Here is a 16,781-nt window from a genome sequence, read left to right as displayed (position 1 = left end):
CTTGCTAACTGTTTGGGCGCACATTAGTTGTGGTTTATTTGTATTTATTATTCCAATTGATTAAACGGAAATGATCAGCTGAATACCAAAAAGGGAAAGTATCCAAAACACTGGATAAGAAACATTAAGCCAAGGTTCATTTGTGATTAGCCTTTAAATCACAACGTGTAACTTTCAAAGGCCATGATACCAGTTTACTTTGCATTGAACAGTAAAAATATGATCGAAATGTGGACATAGAACAGTGTCCTTGCAAAAGTAAAACACAGTCCAGTGGAAGACGGAACATTATAGTATGGAGTACCTCGATGCGCGAGGTAGTGGAAGCCTTCGTGTCGAATAGAGTTCTATTGACATCCGTCTATACTGGGGAGCAAAAGGAAACTTTCCAGAATTCAGATATTCACGTAGACGGTACAACGGTAGTTCATCACTTATCTTGTGATTATCGTCTCTCTATGTAACCAAATATCGCCGGGTGTTCGTTTCAATCGATCGTTCGCGTAAGCCAAAATCGAGGTGGTTTCGCATCTACGAAAATAGTTTAGTAAATTTGTATCCTATTGTTCCTTGGTGTATCGATGTGTCCGCTCCTCCTGCATTCTTCTAGAAAGCAACCACTGGCAAAATCAAACGTTTCAATCGAAGCGGACGAAGTATTGAATCGTTAAATAAAATATACATCATTTAGATAAAGAGCGCTACTAGGAAAACATGGAAAATTATTACCACACGCAATTGTAATAATTCAATTTTCTCTTTAGCAACATTGTTAGATAAATGTAGTAGCGGTTTTGGTGTAGCAATGCACACTACATAACTCACGTAGGTTTTTATGGTAAGAATGTGAATTTTTGCTACTATTTGGCAGTGAATTTGTTGTCCACATTGGTTACCGTTGGTGAAAACCAATGTCATGAAATAAAACACATAATATACGATGTGGAACAAAGATCAAAAATCCTTTACTGACCCATACACCTGTGTGTAGATTTATTTATCGTGTTTTTCTGTTCCGCACGCACACCAAGCAGCAGCATGCACGTGATGCAGAGGTCCTAGAGCATTCAAGAAACAACTGGCGCAGTAGACTCTTCAACAAACAGCATCTGAGGGGCTCATTGGCCAAGAAAACTGCGCACATTCGAACGGGAAGAGATTGCTTGCTTGAAAATATAAAAAATCTACAAACCTTTGCACACACGTGCCTGTGGCCCATCTGTTGCCCAAGGCCTCTGCAGTGACAAAAAAGATAAAAGTTCCCACCACGCGGCAGAGGGCGGCAAAAAAATCCTTCACAAATACTTCACCACACGAGCAGAAGGCGCCCAACAATGCTTTCCGCCTCATAATTGTCGCCCTAGCCTCGATGTCCCTATTTGGTGCAAAAAGTGATCAAAAACATACGCCCTTCGTGCAAGCGTGGGTCCGGGCGAGAAGCTAATTGAATTGCTCACTTTTTATTACTTCAACTTCAAATATCAAGTGCACCGAATTTCGGTCGTATTTCATCACGCAGAACCGGCCTCATGAGAACCATTTTAGTACAAAGGGGTCAGGGCTCGAATCAACGTAAAGAGGAGAATGTTACAGCAAGCTACAATAACAACCTTATACGGGGTGGCTTTATTACGGCCATTTACAGCATTTTATTGCCGTCTATTTTACTACTAATTTTCAGTTGCATCGGGCAGAATATTTTACAAAAGGTTCAGTTGTATTTGTGTTGTAAAACTGCCGTGGTTTTTGAGGTATGCTTTTTTCGATCTCAACACAATGTCCGTTCGTCCGAATATTTTTTAACGGTGGGTAGTGCAGCACAAGTGAATCGTAAACTTGTTTTCGTTCCAACTTCACTCTTGTTCGAAAGGTACAGTGCGGCTTTAATCGTTAGACCATTCAATAGCGAACCAATATAAACGACTGTAAGTGCATTCAAATGCACATATGTTTTTGCTTCTCATCCGTTTATCAACCGGAGTACTGCGGTTCAGTTTTCATAGCATTCGGTCGTACCGTGCAAAGGATCTTGCCATTATTAACTCTTCCACGCGGATTTGCGTGGCTCCTTTCTTTGCCCTTTTTACGCATCGAAGGGACCGGTGCTACCGAGCTTGCCGTTCTTCATTGCTTACTGGCTCCGGGTCGCAACCACCAACCGCACCAACCGGATGGCAATCACTCCAAACGCTCTTCGGCGGGAGGAGTTCGGAATCAAAACGAACGTCGATGCCCTCCAATCGACGACGGCACGGGTGACTTGTCGAGTGGAGATTGCATTCAAAGTTAGCAAAGTCAGCATACACAAACCAGCATCGGCAGGGTGGTTCGTTCAAAACAGTGCCGGGAGAAATATGTATGTTCCTCCTAATTGATCTCTCATCCGAGTTCCCCGCGGACAAGAGCCTCGTAGAGACGGGAGTATTTAAATTTGTTGTGAGTAAGCAGAAAATAAAACAAATTTTATGTGGAAATGGTACAAGTACGTGAGCGCATATTATATGTGCTCTGTTCCACATCGAGTCCCCTGTTCCAGCCTACACTAGGACGATTTGCGGATTTTCTTCTTCGTTCGGTCTGGCATATTTCCTTTCTCAAGTCCCTGTGTGTGTGCTGTGGGTCGCACCATTTGGTGCTATTTCCATTCAGCATTTTATGTTTCCAACAAGGTGGAAGCCAGGGCTTTTTTTCAACTTCCTTCCATTTCACAATTCTTCACATCCAGCCTTCGCGAAATTCAGCAACCCTATTCCAATTATTTTTACATTCTATCAACTCCCGACTGCGAGTTTACGGCCTGCCCACTCGAGCCAGCGCGAATGCCCCGGGCCCAATCATTCGATGAGTCCGACCCCGCGCAATGCTCCACTTCCAAACGAACCTTCGGCTAGAAATGGCCAAACAGGCCGGGCCGGGCCGCCCTTTGGATGATGACGAACGGCGTGGGGCTCCGTCGAGACTTTCCAATCGCATCGATGCTGATTCCCTCTTTCTACGTCCCATCTTGTCAACGAAGGGGCGGCAGTGTAGTTCAGGCAACTCAAACGACAAATCGGTGCGGCCCGACACTGTTTAAGAACGGCTAAACGAAACTTGGGACTTGAAAAAGCAAAAAATTCCACACGGTCGGTGGATGGGAAGTGAATGGAATCTTTACATTTTCGCTTCCTTTCCTACAGCTTAGTGGGAATATTTTTTGTTTTGCAGTCGTGCTGTGACGATTCTTATTACTCTGTACGATTGTTCGCCAAGGCAGCGTCTTGTCCGATTCCCGGCCAATGTTAAGCAAACGGTAACGATGCCGTACCAACTCCAAATTGACACGAAATTGGCAAATGATAATTGAATCGTTTGACTGTCTTTCGTCTCAATTAGGTTTTGGTTGCCCGTCCTGTGGCTGATAAACCCGAACTAGAAATCCTTACCTTTGTGGCAGGACCACCGTTGGCTGGACTTTTTTGTACCATACTTAAACAAATTCGACAAGATACTGCTGCACTTGTTGACAAATTAGTACCTGGAATATGATGAAAATTGTTTGATATCTCCATCTGATCGATCAACAAAGGAATGATCTAGCTCAAGCGAAGACGCTGATTTTCCATTGTAGTCGCCCCTAGGCCTATCTTATTTCAACTTCTTCCCAATAGAAAAAGGGTGTCTGGATGCCAACATGTCTTACCTTCGTCCAGCAACGTTTCAATTCTGTCCAATTACACAGTTGACTGTCGCTTTTACCAAATTCTACTGCTGATGTGATCGAAATATCCAAAGCTACGGCCTCGCTTCAGCCTACTTGTTGTAGTTTCTCCTTCATAACTTTTTCAAAACGTAGAAACGGAAACTGAAGGAATCTAAACCGACAAGGGCGAGTTCTCACAAACGCTTTGCTGGCACATGGTTTCACCCCCGAGAAACAGTTGGGTGCACTGCATTTGCTTTATCACACAACTCGTGCCGTGAAATTGTGAGAAAGAAGCAAACGAAGAGAAAGAGAGAGAGACACAGAGGGAGGTAGAGTTAGTAACACTGAGAACACGAAATAAATGCATTTTGCCAACATGCGTTCCTTCGTTAGCACATCTCCGTGAGATCTCGAAAACGGCGCGGAAATGACAGGAAAGAAGAAGATGGAGTTTAACCCGCGAAAGCTTCGCAAAACGTTGAAAAGGCGACTCATGGCATGGCGTATAATGGGGGTGAACCAAGGATATGAAAAGATTGCACCCTGCGAGCGGAGAACTAGCGATCCGAGCGATCTACTTTGGCAAGTGAAATGTAACAAGGCTGCGCGCGGAACGAGGACGTTTTAAATGTACGTGTGGGTGTGTAGTTTTGTGCACAAACAATCTCCTTGCCATCGTTCTCTCTTCGTATCTCCCTCCCGCTCTCTCTCTCTCTTTCTGTGCCTCTCTGTTCCTCTCTATGTTTCTCTCTCCCTCTGGTGGGCTACTGGTTCACCTTATTGCTATATTTTTCCACCTACAAGCCCCGGGACTGCGCGCTGCTGGTCGCCGGCTGGCGGCCCTGCCGTTGTGTCATATACATTAGTCAGATTTTTGCTCCGTTGTAATGCATGTACAAGCTTTCCATTCATCGTCCTGGCAGTGAAAAGGACGGCGAAAAAGGAAAGGCATTTGAAAAGAGGTGGCAAGAAAGCGGAAGAGAGCGACGGGGCGGACCACTCCCAGCCATCGCGCCAGGGTCCCGCGCGCAAGTCCTCGCAGCCATCGCTGACGCCGCCGTCCGTCGATGGGATGCTGTAACAAGCGTCTAACCCTGCCTCCCGCAAGCCATTCGCGCGGGCCCCACGCGTCTATCCGATCGAAAGTGGGACGCCGGGCTAGAGGGATATAGCCCACACCAGCCGCCCTACGCTGAAGTTTCACCGCAGCCTTAATATCGAACAACATCATCAACAAACGGCAACTGATTCGCCGGGGTTCGGGTTCGTTTGGTACGGTTCGGTTCGTTCTGTAGATTGTTGCGCTTGCAAGATTTTAATCAATAATAGTAAATTGAAAAAAGCAGCATTTCAGCTCCTTCTCATTTTTCGATTCTCCGCCAGCCACGCCAACGAGAGCGCTGCGCTGTTGTGCACAGTACGGAACGGGTAGCGGTGGGTCGCAGCATTGAGATGGAATGACGAACGGGGTACTGTGTAAATGCATCGTATAAAAAAAGAAGAATGCAGCATCCATGGACCGCGTGAGAGAGATAGAAAGAGAGAGAGAGATAGATAGAGCGAGACTAAGATTACGATTTTCAGAATCGGAAAAGCGCGAGCATTTCCACTGGTGCCGGCGGGGGCATTTTTTCACAAAACGGATCGATCACCAAGACACGGTGTGTCGGAGATGAGAACTCGAAGGCTGTACCTTCTCCTTCGTTGGAGGTTAGTACAACCTCTTCGCCCACCGTTGTAGGCCACGCCACGAAAAATTAATGCAATATTATCGTAGTAGGCATCAGTGAACAATCACCCAAAGAAACTACATTGACATTGACTGATGTAATGAAAAAGAAAGTGGAGATTTCCAAGCCTTTTCATTTGGTTAATTTTGAATTCTCCTGCATGCGGAGGATTTTTATTGGTGAATATCCCAGCCATTTCGAACATTCATTGAATCATTTCGTATTTATGTGTTTATTGTATCAGGAATGTGCACAAATCGATGACAAACCCTCCACAGGTTCTAATTAGGGGCACTCGGTTGCTCTGTATGGTATATGCTACGGTTCCTCCGGCTACGGAAGGCTGTGGGAAATGACGTTCCCATTCGTATCGAGCAGTTCGGAATGTTTTACCGTCTGGAGTGGTGGGACGAAGAGAATCTTACCTTCCCCCGCATGACCGCCACCAGAGTGGTGGAATGAAGCGCTGCATATTTTTACTCCAAATATTTACACCATTAATCATGTAATATATCATTTCCTACGGAAAGAGTGGATCGATGGGATTATCGTTCGAGTGTGATTTGCATTATTAGCGTCGCTACATCACCCTAAAAAAATCGTGTTGTTTCGTGATGGTCTGTATTTTCTCGCATTGGGTTTTGGCGTTACACGGATAACAGTATCTGATAGTATCTAGTATTTAGTATCTATCTACACGTACAAAAACGAATATTTGTCTGTCCGTCGTCTGTTCCGCTATTTCTCCAAACCTACTGAAGCAATTAGCGTGAAATTTTGCACAGCGTAGTTTGCTGACATCGATGGATCAGCTATCGGCGATAATTCTGACGCGCCGCAAGTTCAGCTTCTCCGCCAACTTGCACTGGGTTTCCCGGAGATCGTCGTCGTGACTCGCAGCGTCAGCAACGTCGTGACCAGCTTACGATCGGCTAGAAGCGGCCTGCGCTACCCTCGCAGCATTTTCCCTTAAAGTTGCAAAAGCTGTCGCTGGAATTTTCTTTATTGCCGCTGTAATTGTATAGAAATCGGCCACCGAAAGAAATGGGGATCGAACGTAGGGTAAGACTCGTAGAAATGCCCGAAAGAAAATCATTTTCCGTCGGAAGCTTCAGCAAAAACATTTAGGGAAACGCTACTCGCGCTTTTCTTCTCTTCTTGCCGCAGAGGTTTTCGAATGGTGCGTCACTTCTTAGCCGTTCCATTTTCTTCTCCGGTTTCCGTAACACGCTGCCAGCGTAATTTTTTTTTTTTTAAATCGGAACTCGTCAAAACATCGCCGTCCCGACCAGACGACTCGAAAAAAAACAGTTTTCTGTATCCGCAAAAACACAAGGGGAGCAGAAGCGATTGGTAGATAGCATCAGTGACGTGCATACAATGTTACACGCAACGTTGCATGCAATGTTGTGTGCAATCTTTTGTGTAGAATAATGCACTGGAAAATTGCACCAAAATATTTGGCAGGCAATAATACTTAAACGGTCCTCTTTCGTGAGGATTTTAACACGAATGCACCTTGTACTCCATAAATACTCCATATGGAAAGTCACAAGGTTGGAGACAATACCACGGAGAGAGAAAATGTAAAGACCGAAAAACAGTTGTTGTTCTTAATTTCATCAGCGGTCTTGTACACTCTTCGCTTTCGGGCAACCGTGGGCGACACCCGTCTTCCTGTACGCCGATTTATTACGGCGCCAATGGAAAGTGAGGCGCATCGTGGCGCTAAAAGGACCATGCACAATACCATGCACAGTCCGCACAGCACCTCACAAGAGTGTCGCGAAGAACCCGCCGGTAAAAGTCTGGTGTAAATTTTTTAATCATTCACTCGTATTGTTTCGCGCCGGTAATGTTGAAACCGTACAATGGATGCGACACATTTGCTTCTTTTGTTTTGTCAGCCGCGAGCAACATAGGGTGGCGTGGTGCTCATTAGTTGCAAACCAGTTCCATTTATCACTTCCGCTGGTTGCTGGCGTGGCATTGCGAAGGCTGGTGTCCTTTTTTTGCACATTGAGCGATTTGGGCACACGACGGAGGAGAATTGCCGAGGGGCTGAGATGCTTGAGATTGATAAACGGAGCGAAGGAGGGACATCTAAATTATTATTTCACAACTCTCTACAACACAAATTTTAGCAGCAAACCAATCACAAGTCCTGTAGCCGTATTGTCAACTCTTCCGTCCCCACCAATGCTAGCAAGCAAACAAATATTTATGACACACGCATGTTCCCAATGAATTCAAACTTTTTGTCAAAGTGTAGCATTTGAACACTTTCAGAGATTCAAATCTCGTTTTATACCTTTTTTTGTGGGTGGTCTTGCAGTCACCAAACTTTTACACTGCCATGAATGCAGTGTTGCCGGTTTTCGGGGGTCAGCAGTCGCTGAAATACGCGGTAAAACGTCCCACGAAAGAGGCTTGAAGTGGCTTTTCCTTAACCATTCCGGACATAAAGTGGAAAAAGGGTGTAGGGGACGGAAACTCATTTTTCGAAAACAAAGCTACATGTACATGGAAAAGGAAAAGGGAAACAGAAATCTGTCGACCGAAATAAAAAGGCCGCTTGACGGCGAAGATCGCTTAAGGACAGTTAAAGCTACAGAAATAATTTCAAGCAGATTTTTAAACTCCGCCTTTGACGGTTTGTAACGTATCAAAGCTAGTTGAAATCGATTGGAAACGTAGAAGTACTACCATACGCAACAGGGTAGTTGAAACAACTTTTACTTTAACACCATTTAGTCGTGTGTTGTCAGGGCAAAAATAATTCAGGACTCAATCTGTAGAAAATGCACTTATTCGTGAAAGTATTGATTCAGTGCGCGAAGTCCTTTGTTCTTGTTTTATAGTCGGTTTAATGTTTCGCTACTTCCCTAACGCGTAGAGTGAGTTCTTCGTTTAATAATTGATATTACGCTACAACGTAATGTGTGTAATTACTTTGCTCTGTCACTTTCTTGTGGCTTCCTCTTTTACTTCGCACACCATGTAGCAGTGTGTCTTTGCAAACTTCTTTTGATTAGCTGTTTTACATAGCTTTCATTTTCCTCTTACGTGGAATAAACTACTGCACAAAAAGTCCGTTCCCTGTTACATTAGAAATCACCACACACACTCCAAATGAAAAGTCTTGGAAGCATGGCATTTTGCACATGCCAGGCACCATGCGCCTCCATCAAGAGTTGGGTGTTTCGCTGCCTTTAGATGTCATGACAAGTGTGGAAAGTATCAGCATAGAACAGTACAGCAAATATTGTGAAACGTGAAGGTCAACGATGCAATTTATACTTACGTGAAAAACGTGAAGAACTCAACTCAATGAAACGTGAAGGTCAATGATGCAATTTATACTCACTGAAACAGCAAAAGTTTGACTTTGTTTAATGATGGGTACGGGTCATGTAGACCTTTCTCAATATTTTTACACCCAAAAGAAGAGGAAAAAATACATTTCAAGTTAAATGATTACAATAACATGTACATTGTTTCTTCTAAAGTGATTTTACAGATACTCTTCAGTGTTGTTTTCCTTGTTTGTCCAGTGTTGCATAATGATTTTTCTTTCACTGTTTCGTACACCTTAACTACCTTGTATTTGGTTGTATATATAGTTCTACTATTTGCACAAATATTTCCCATTTCTCCCGGTTCCGCGGAATCATCATTTTCATTCAACTTTTTCATTAAATTCATGTTAAATCACTTCCAGAGCTCATCTTGCATCCTTGGCCGAACTTGTGAATGAAACACCGTTTCGTGGATTGATTGCGGCTATCATTTTTATGATAAAACCTAATTGTGGAATTTTAAATTTCGTTCTCCTCGCCGTTTTCGTGTTGAGCTTTGGTTCACATACATGGTCTCAGCTCTTTAGGATTTCTTTGATCCTCCTTCGGCTTTTTGTGGATTTCGCATATCTCGCTCGTCGCTCGTTGCATCCATACACATTGCTAAATGATTCGACACTGTCCGTAAGTTTTAAGTACACTATATTCAACTTTCCGTGGTTTGATGCTAATATGATTAACCCTGTGTTATGAAGGGTGTGAACGTTTCGTTCGGTCACGTTACTTTGTAGCTCTTATTTCTTACGCCTTAAAAAATGATCGATAAAAAAAATCTAAAAAAGTTTTATTTAAAATAATTACTTTTTGATAAATTCGATTCGTTTTTGTTTCCATTTACACTGTTTTCCTGCCGCATAGCTTGGCAATATTATTTGGCTTCTTGATGTATTTCTCTTTTTTTGGCCTTTGCATTAATATACTTTGAAACACGCATTGCCGTGGTCAATGATGACATTTGCTAGATTCAAGCATTTTCTTTTTACAAGCGAAAACCTTTCACTTCCAATCGTTTTGATACATTCATGGGCATCCGACTTTGGTTTGAGTTGCCATTTCGGTTCGGTTTCATAGCCTCCCAAGAGATTTGCGACATCCGGTGGACCATTCAGTTTGGATCATTGTCACAGAAATGAAAACTTGGAATAAAATTGCTCTTTATTCATACCACACGATTATATTCATATGTTCAATTGAAACTTTTAACATCGCCTTAGGTTTTTCGGTACGATCAGACGTGCGGAATCCCTGTAATTTGGAAATTAAGTCTCTTTCTCTATTGTGGGGCTTGTGCAAGTAGTTTTGGATAGTATAGCATTTGACAAATGGGTGCCCTGATCTTTGTCCCATCTGCAAACGTGCACAAGACACTGCATTCTACGAAGGAGGCTGTTACTAATCACATTTACTTGACTTATGGTTATTACTATCACACACAGAGGTGCGACTACGCAAATGGGTCGATCAAGTGAAAGTGTCGTTCACGTTTGTTCATTGTTCTCTCTGCGTATTCGATTATTGTTTTTCTTTCTTGACTAGCTACAAAAAGGTAATAAGAAATCGCTAAAAAGGATTGAAAACAATTATACTCTAATTTGGCACAATAAACTAGTCCCTCAAATGGCCGGCTTTCAACCTGTTGCCTGTACCATGGCGCATGCATTGCTACTAGATTTGTGTGCGCCACGTGTTTTCGGTACACATTCACTTTAACAGTTTAGTCTTTAACAAATGGCAATTCACAAATGATACTACTTAAAATCATTCTCCAGATCTGCTTTAATGTGCTGAGAAGAAACAAAAGCGTTTAACGTTGCCGACACAAGCCATAGCAAATCGAAGAGCCACAGCATTATATTTTTTGATGCACGAACAGTCTACGTCTAACCCGAGTCGGCCGAAGAAATCGATGTCGAAATCAGTTGCACAAACAAGTACTGGGTCGCCTTTGCCGTTACATCACTTCCTTGTTTCCGCGAAGGTTGGCTGATTTAATGATCTGAGCAAATACTCATTAAAATCTGCTTTTTATAAGAAGCACCAAAGTAAAGCGCAAACAGCACGTTTAAAAGGCATGAACTGTAACGCACTCAGCGCACACAGAGTTACGATCGAGCCACTTTCCCCATTCCCCATTCGTCCCAGAACGTCATGCAACAACGCACCGCTATCTGTCCACGTCAAAGAGGATTGGCAAGTTGTTGAATAAACAAAAATCACGCGAACGAGTTTGTCCCGAGGAAGGAAGTGTCCTTCCAGTGTCCTGATTGATCTCTCGGGAAGACGGAAAATAGTATCGACGATCTACTTAGCATTTTTCGTTGCCAAAGAGACAACGAGCGTATTGGGCAAAGGTAAACAAATCCGGATCCGAACGCATTCACATGGACATTTAAGGAGTGTCAGACACCACGAGAAACAAATATTACAACAGTACCTTTCGCTAAAAAATTAGTAGATCGAGAAAGAAAAGTGAACGCTCTTGCTCAAGCCCCTTATCTGACTTTGTACAAGATTGGCGTCGAAGGGATAATTAAATTTTATACATTCATTCAGAGCGACCGCCATTTTTGTCCTTCGGCTACTAGATTGCAGTATTTCCTGACGCATTTGTCACGGTCCAGACCAGGTTCGTGCCTACAACGCGTGTCTTGCTGTGTGGGTTGCCATTGAAAAAGGGGAAATGTGAATAGCGCCGACGGTGTAAGGACGGACGGTGTCGGTGTACATTTCAATTTCGCCATTGTTTGCAATACGAATTGACGGTGAGCGCTTTTGAGAAAAGTTGAGAGTGTATTAGTATTAATTTCACCATTGTTGCAATCGAGTAAAGTGGAGTGCAAATTAATTTTGTGCAGTTTGCTTTGCACAAAACAAAAACGGAACGTAGTAGGAACAAAGTCCCGGCCGCAGCGTAACCACAAACAGTGAAGTTGCCTGCGTTGCCTGGTTCGCGTTGATTTGAATGAAATGTCTTCGAACACATCGCCTGTTACACGACTGCCACCGTCAAGGTCGATGAATTGAACACACAACCAGAAAATATGAAACAACAAGCCAGTTGATTCGAATGTGTGCCAACATTCTGTGGTTAAAAGCTGTACTTCTCGAAGTGCAGATTTTACGAGTGTTACTGGGTAAGCTGCTTTCAAATAATAATTCCCATGTTACATTGCACACCGTTGGTTCTGGATTCTTTTCTATGCCCTGAATAGATGATAAACCTTTTTCGCATTGTTTTACGTACGCGAAGAAAGGCAGAACTATGAGATTGAATAGTTTGCGAAGATACCTGTTCTAAACAAAGGCACGTGAAACATATAACATATAAACCTTAAACAAGGAACTCGCGCGATTGTATGTTCTGCGCCGCGGCGAATGTCCTAGAATCAGGTAAATCTGATGCCGACTAGCCATGCTTCGGGAACGTGTAGAACGAATAGGAGGTGACGGCAAAAACTGTGTCTTTATTCATCTGAAACAGTGGCAAAACGAAGAGGGAAGCCTCGAGGATGTTTCACAAGTTGCTGCTACGCCGTCGTGTAGTCAAATTGTCAGCCGTCAGCAGCCCGAAGCGTGCACTTGCACTCATGTCAACGGCAACTGCACTCCAGCGGGAGTTTCGATAGCATGTAATCTCCACTTCCTACCGTAGAGGGGTTATGTTTGTGGTTCTGACTGTTTCCCACCACTGGTCCTCCGCCTGTCACTGCACCCTTTCTCTTTATTCGCGCTGCTCCACACCGTGCCTAGCCGAATGGGCGATAAATTGCTAGTGAAGCGTAAATTTTGTCTGCACCAGAAAATTATAAGGGGGACTATTCAACAGCTTCACCCCTTTTGCATAACTAGTCTCAGTGCGACTCACACAAACACCAGCGATCCTTTCGCAAGGTTGCACTGCTCGGCAAGGGATATTTCAAAATCTTATATAGTACCCTCTTATCGGGCCGCTGAATAGGTTTTTGGGATTCGAATCGATACTGGCATAATGTATGCATCAATCGAAACCTAGTGAGGGATTCTATTAGTGGCACCAGTAAAAATCTGATAGGAAGTAATTATATGCAGCCAAGTTTAAGACTTGAGAGGAAGCCGGAAAGTTTCTTCCATAAGAATGGTCTTCACGCAAAACCAAAAAGTTTTTCGAAAGTTGTAATAATTTGCGTTGAAAATCGCGCGACACGTGGCCAGCCATTACGTCGCCACGTGGACACACTTAATATGTTCTTACGTGATGCCGTTTGTGTGCGTTCGTTGACAATTTCACACACCTCACATTAACAGTCTGGGTTAGCTAAGTAGGAGCTGTTTTGGTGTTCCATTTTTTTTATTAGTACAAATCGTGAATATCCCAAAACTTGTAATCGTTTTGCCTCATCTCTGGGAGCGTTCTGCAGAAAGTATTACGAAGTTTTATGTGCTTATAGCTTATTCGTATAATCTGATGTGCTCTTCAAGCATAATAAGTAACCAGTACCTGACCAACGGTGATAGAGATAGATAGCGGGCGACAACACATAGTTTTCGAGAAGAGAGAAATATATGTCAAGTGACACGTTCCGCCTATGACACATGCACAAGTACAACTTGCCACGGCCGCGGGGAACTTTTTTTAAAAATTACATCATGTTCCTCGCATTTGAAGGGCAGCGTGTGTAAAGGAAATATAGTTTGCCCGCCATGTATTCTTAAGTGTGCCGCAATGAAGCCAAGAAGGACGTCGCGATGGCGTTATGTGCAGCAAAAAGCCAAGGGGTTTCTCAGTTCCCTACCTTCAGAGAGTCAAGATCAACTCACTGTCTCGTAATGAATTTTTGCCAACAACGAAGGAAAATGTGATGAAGATAAAGGAATTAAATGGAAAGCGGTCAACACACCGATCAGCATATGCACCGTTGCATCGTACGTTAGAAGGATACTTCATGAACCCTTCATTTCTCAGACATTTCCTATTGTCGAAGCACACCGTTCCGCCCAGACTGGTTGGGCGGAATGTCGGAAAAAAGGTAAGTCGTTCACGTCACAAATGGTGGAAAAAGGAAGCAAAAAAGAATTGCATTTGTTGCACAAACGCCAACGAAAGGAGATCCGTCTCTTGATTCGATTACTCTTCGTCTCTTAAAGATGCCCTTATCAGACGAGCAACAATGACAAAATATTTTACATATCTCAGGCTTATCCACATTCCTGACATTTATGCATAGCTCGTTGGTGCTTGAGTTTTCGCTTTCAATCCTTTTTTCTTTGTTTGATTGGAATATTTGACGTATACCCGCTTTACGAGCTTAAGCCGAGTAATGTTGGATTCCGACGGTGGATAGAAAACTATAAAACATTGATAATCCTTCTATTGTCCACAATATTGTACAGTTAACTGATTAAGATAACTAAGCAAGAACTAACATGAGCTCAAATATAACAGAAATTAAAATGTACTTCTTTCAAACTATGGGTTAAAAGACTTTTTATAACTTTTTCCGATGCCCAATGAAAATTGGTTGTGCGTTTAATATTAGCACCAGCAGCACATTGGAAAGTATAGCACAGCTAGACGCACTGCTAAACAGCACATGGGATCTGTGGCGATCGCTTTGAACGTTATATGGCCGATGCCAACGAAAAGTATTTTTCAAACAAACCCAAACACAAAAAAACCTACGACGCCATCTGCTGGATGTTCACTTTCCGCCCGTCCGATACTTTCCCGGTGAAGCACTAATGGAAATCAACGAATTCCCACCTCCGCTGCTGCGCGACAAACCGCGCTCAACAGTTGAAAGGAAGCCGAAACACGAGAAACCCCCGTCGCCGTCGCCACGTTAGGTTCCGTGCTCTGATTGCAAACCGAAATGCCGGCGAACATCACAACAAAGCATTAATCTTTTTGTTTTTGTTTTGCTTCTGTTATTTATACACCAAAAGGAAGCAGCAAAGCCACACCTCAGCACACGACGAAAATTGTTTATTTAACTTTTATCCTTGCTGCTGGCCGTGCGCATGCAACGCAAGCAACACCCAACCGGGAGGCCTGGTCAATGGGTACACGATACGTTCAATCGATTCCGAACACTCTCGTGGACAATCGTGGCAATCGGCCAATGGCAGAAGAATACCCAGAGAATAACGTGCTATACTTTCAAGGTTGTAAACAAATTGGACTTTAGTGGAAAATTCATCAACAAGCGCCGCTGGAAACATACTTCCGTCTAGGTTTTGTCACCGATGGACAACGTTAATGTCTTTTTATCAACGTGGTCAGAATCCCCACCAAACAAACATGTCCGCGGGTTTCGGATGGTGGCGCACTCGTGTTCTCACTATGTATGTGTAGCTGCTAATTCGAGAAGGTTATTACTAGCGAGGGTGTACGAGGTAGTTCGCAGCATACACCAAAGTTCGCCCACAAGCCGTTCAGATTGTCCGAACAAGCAATCCCAATCAAAGATCTCTCTCTTTCTCTCTTCTCTCTCTTTTTGTCTCTGCATTTCTCTCTTGTTCTGAAGCGAACATATTCTAGCTTAACCGATTGCAGCTTGCATACTGTGGCTGTCATGACCAGAAATTCCAGGAAACATTCATCCCTCTGCTCACCTGCCAGCCCCATGATTCCTTCCAACGCTCACTTCCGGGCGTAAGTTTCCCATTTTCCCCCTTCGTCAGTGAAAGCGGTTCGAGAAGCATTCTCCCACTCGGTTCCTGAGGGTTTGTATGTGTGCAGCTTATGATGCGGCGAAAACTCGAATTAATCGTATTATTTCAAGACTGGAAAAACTCTTAACGCTCGGAGAATTTCATTTTTCCGCTGTCGTTGCCCTCAGCAGGGAACATATGACCCATGGTGGTTCGCATATCAGTGACGCACTTTCGGTAATGTTCCTCGTGGCACATCACGACTCGTGATGCTCCAGCTGGAACCTATTGTGACGTTTGTGAAGTCTGTGTGAATGAGTGTTCGTCTCATTGTATCTTGTTCCGCGTGCTTCACCATATCTATGCACTTGCTCTTACTATCTGCGGCGCTCGCCGAGTCCCTCGTGGCGGTGCCGTGCTGAGGAAGTTGTTGTTGTGAGGAGTTTTGCTGCTTTTGTTAGCTTTTCAATTGTAAATATTCTTCCTCTGTTTGGCCGCAGTGTTTCAGTTTCGCACCAATAGGTCGAAAGAAAACATGTTCATCCTTCGCAACCGCACGCAAACTGCAACCCTTAAATGACCAACAGAGAGCGGAATGTGCAATGAATCAAAGATATGAACGAGTTCCTTTTCCTCGATTAGGAACTAGAAACGTGTTGCATCCGCGACATGCATTTAAGGGTTACGAAAATAAGCCATTCAGCCTTCAGCAACCCTCGGAGCTCGGAGACAAGAGAAATACTTCGAACGTAGAAAGGGACATTCACAGTCTCCGCGCAGTGTGTCGTCTGAAAGCCGACCCCTGATTTTGTCAAGCAACCAAAAAAACCATCATGAATTCGCCCGCCAGATACGTGGAACGTAGAACTTGCCGTAAGTAGAATCAACAAAATGATAATGCACGGTACACCATTGCATTCGCTTACACCGCAGGGAAGGGTGCGTCATTGCTGGAGTACTGGGTGCTCCATGTTACGGCTCAGTGAAGCAACCAATCCTTTCATTCATTATTCCAATACTTTCCAACAGCCAGATGCGGACGAACCGAACAATGGAGAACACAATGGAGCAAAAATCATATGAGCAAACACTTTCTCCTGTCCGCAGCATTGTCTCTCTCTCTCTCTCTCTCTCTCTCTCTCTCTCTCTCTCTCTCTCTCGCGCTCTCTCTCTCTCTCTCTCTCTTTTGCTCTTCTCTTTCTCTGTCTCTCTTGGTCGTGCTGTGTTGTTACAACAAGTTCGCGTACTCTTATCCAGACATGCATGTGTTCCGTCCAAGATTTTCTGTGTTAACATACATTCTTTACTTTTCCATTCTTGCAGATGCAACTGTTCCGACGTTAGTGTTGCACGAATGAAGATTGTCCTTAGAAGACA

At 43.8% G+C, this 16,781-nt stretch overlaps 1 protein-coding gene across 1 annotated transcript in view; it reads right to left on the bottom strand.

The window, feature by feature from the left end:
* LOC131208005 (protein pangolin, isoforms A/H/I/S-like) overlaps positions 1–16,781 on the bottom strand; it is a 48,750-nt gene that overhangs the window by 27,130 nt on the left and 4,839 nt on the right. The window lies entirely within an intron of this gene.

Source organism: Anopheles bellator, chromosome 1, assembly GCF_943735745.2.
Source record: "Anopheles bellator chromosome 1, idAnoBellAS_SP24_06.2, whole genome shotgun sequence".
NCBI lineage: Eukaryota > Metazoa > Arthropoda > Insecta > Diptera > Culicidae > Anopheles > Anopheles bellator.
This window is presented reverse-complemented; position numbering and strand designations above follow the sequence as displayed.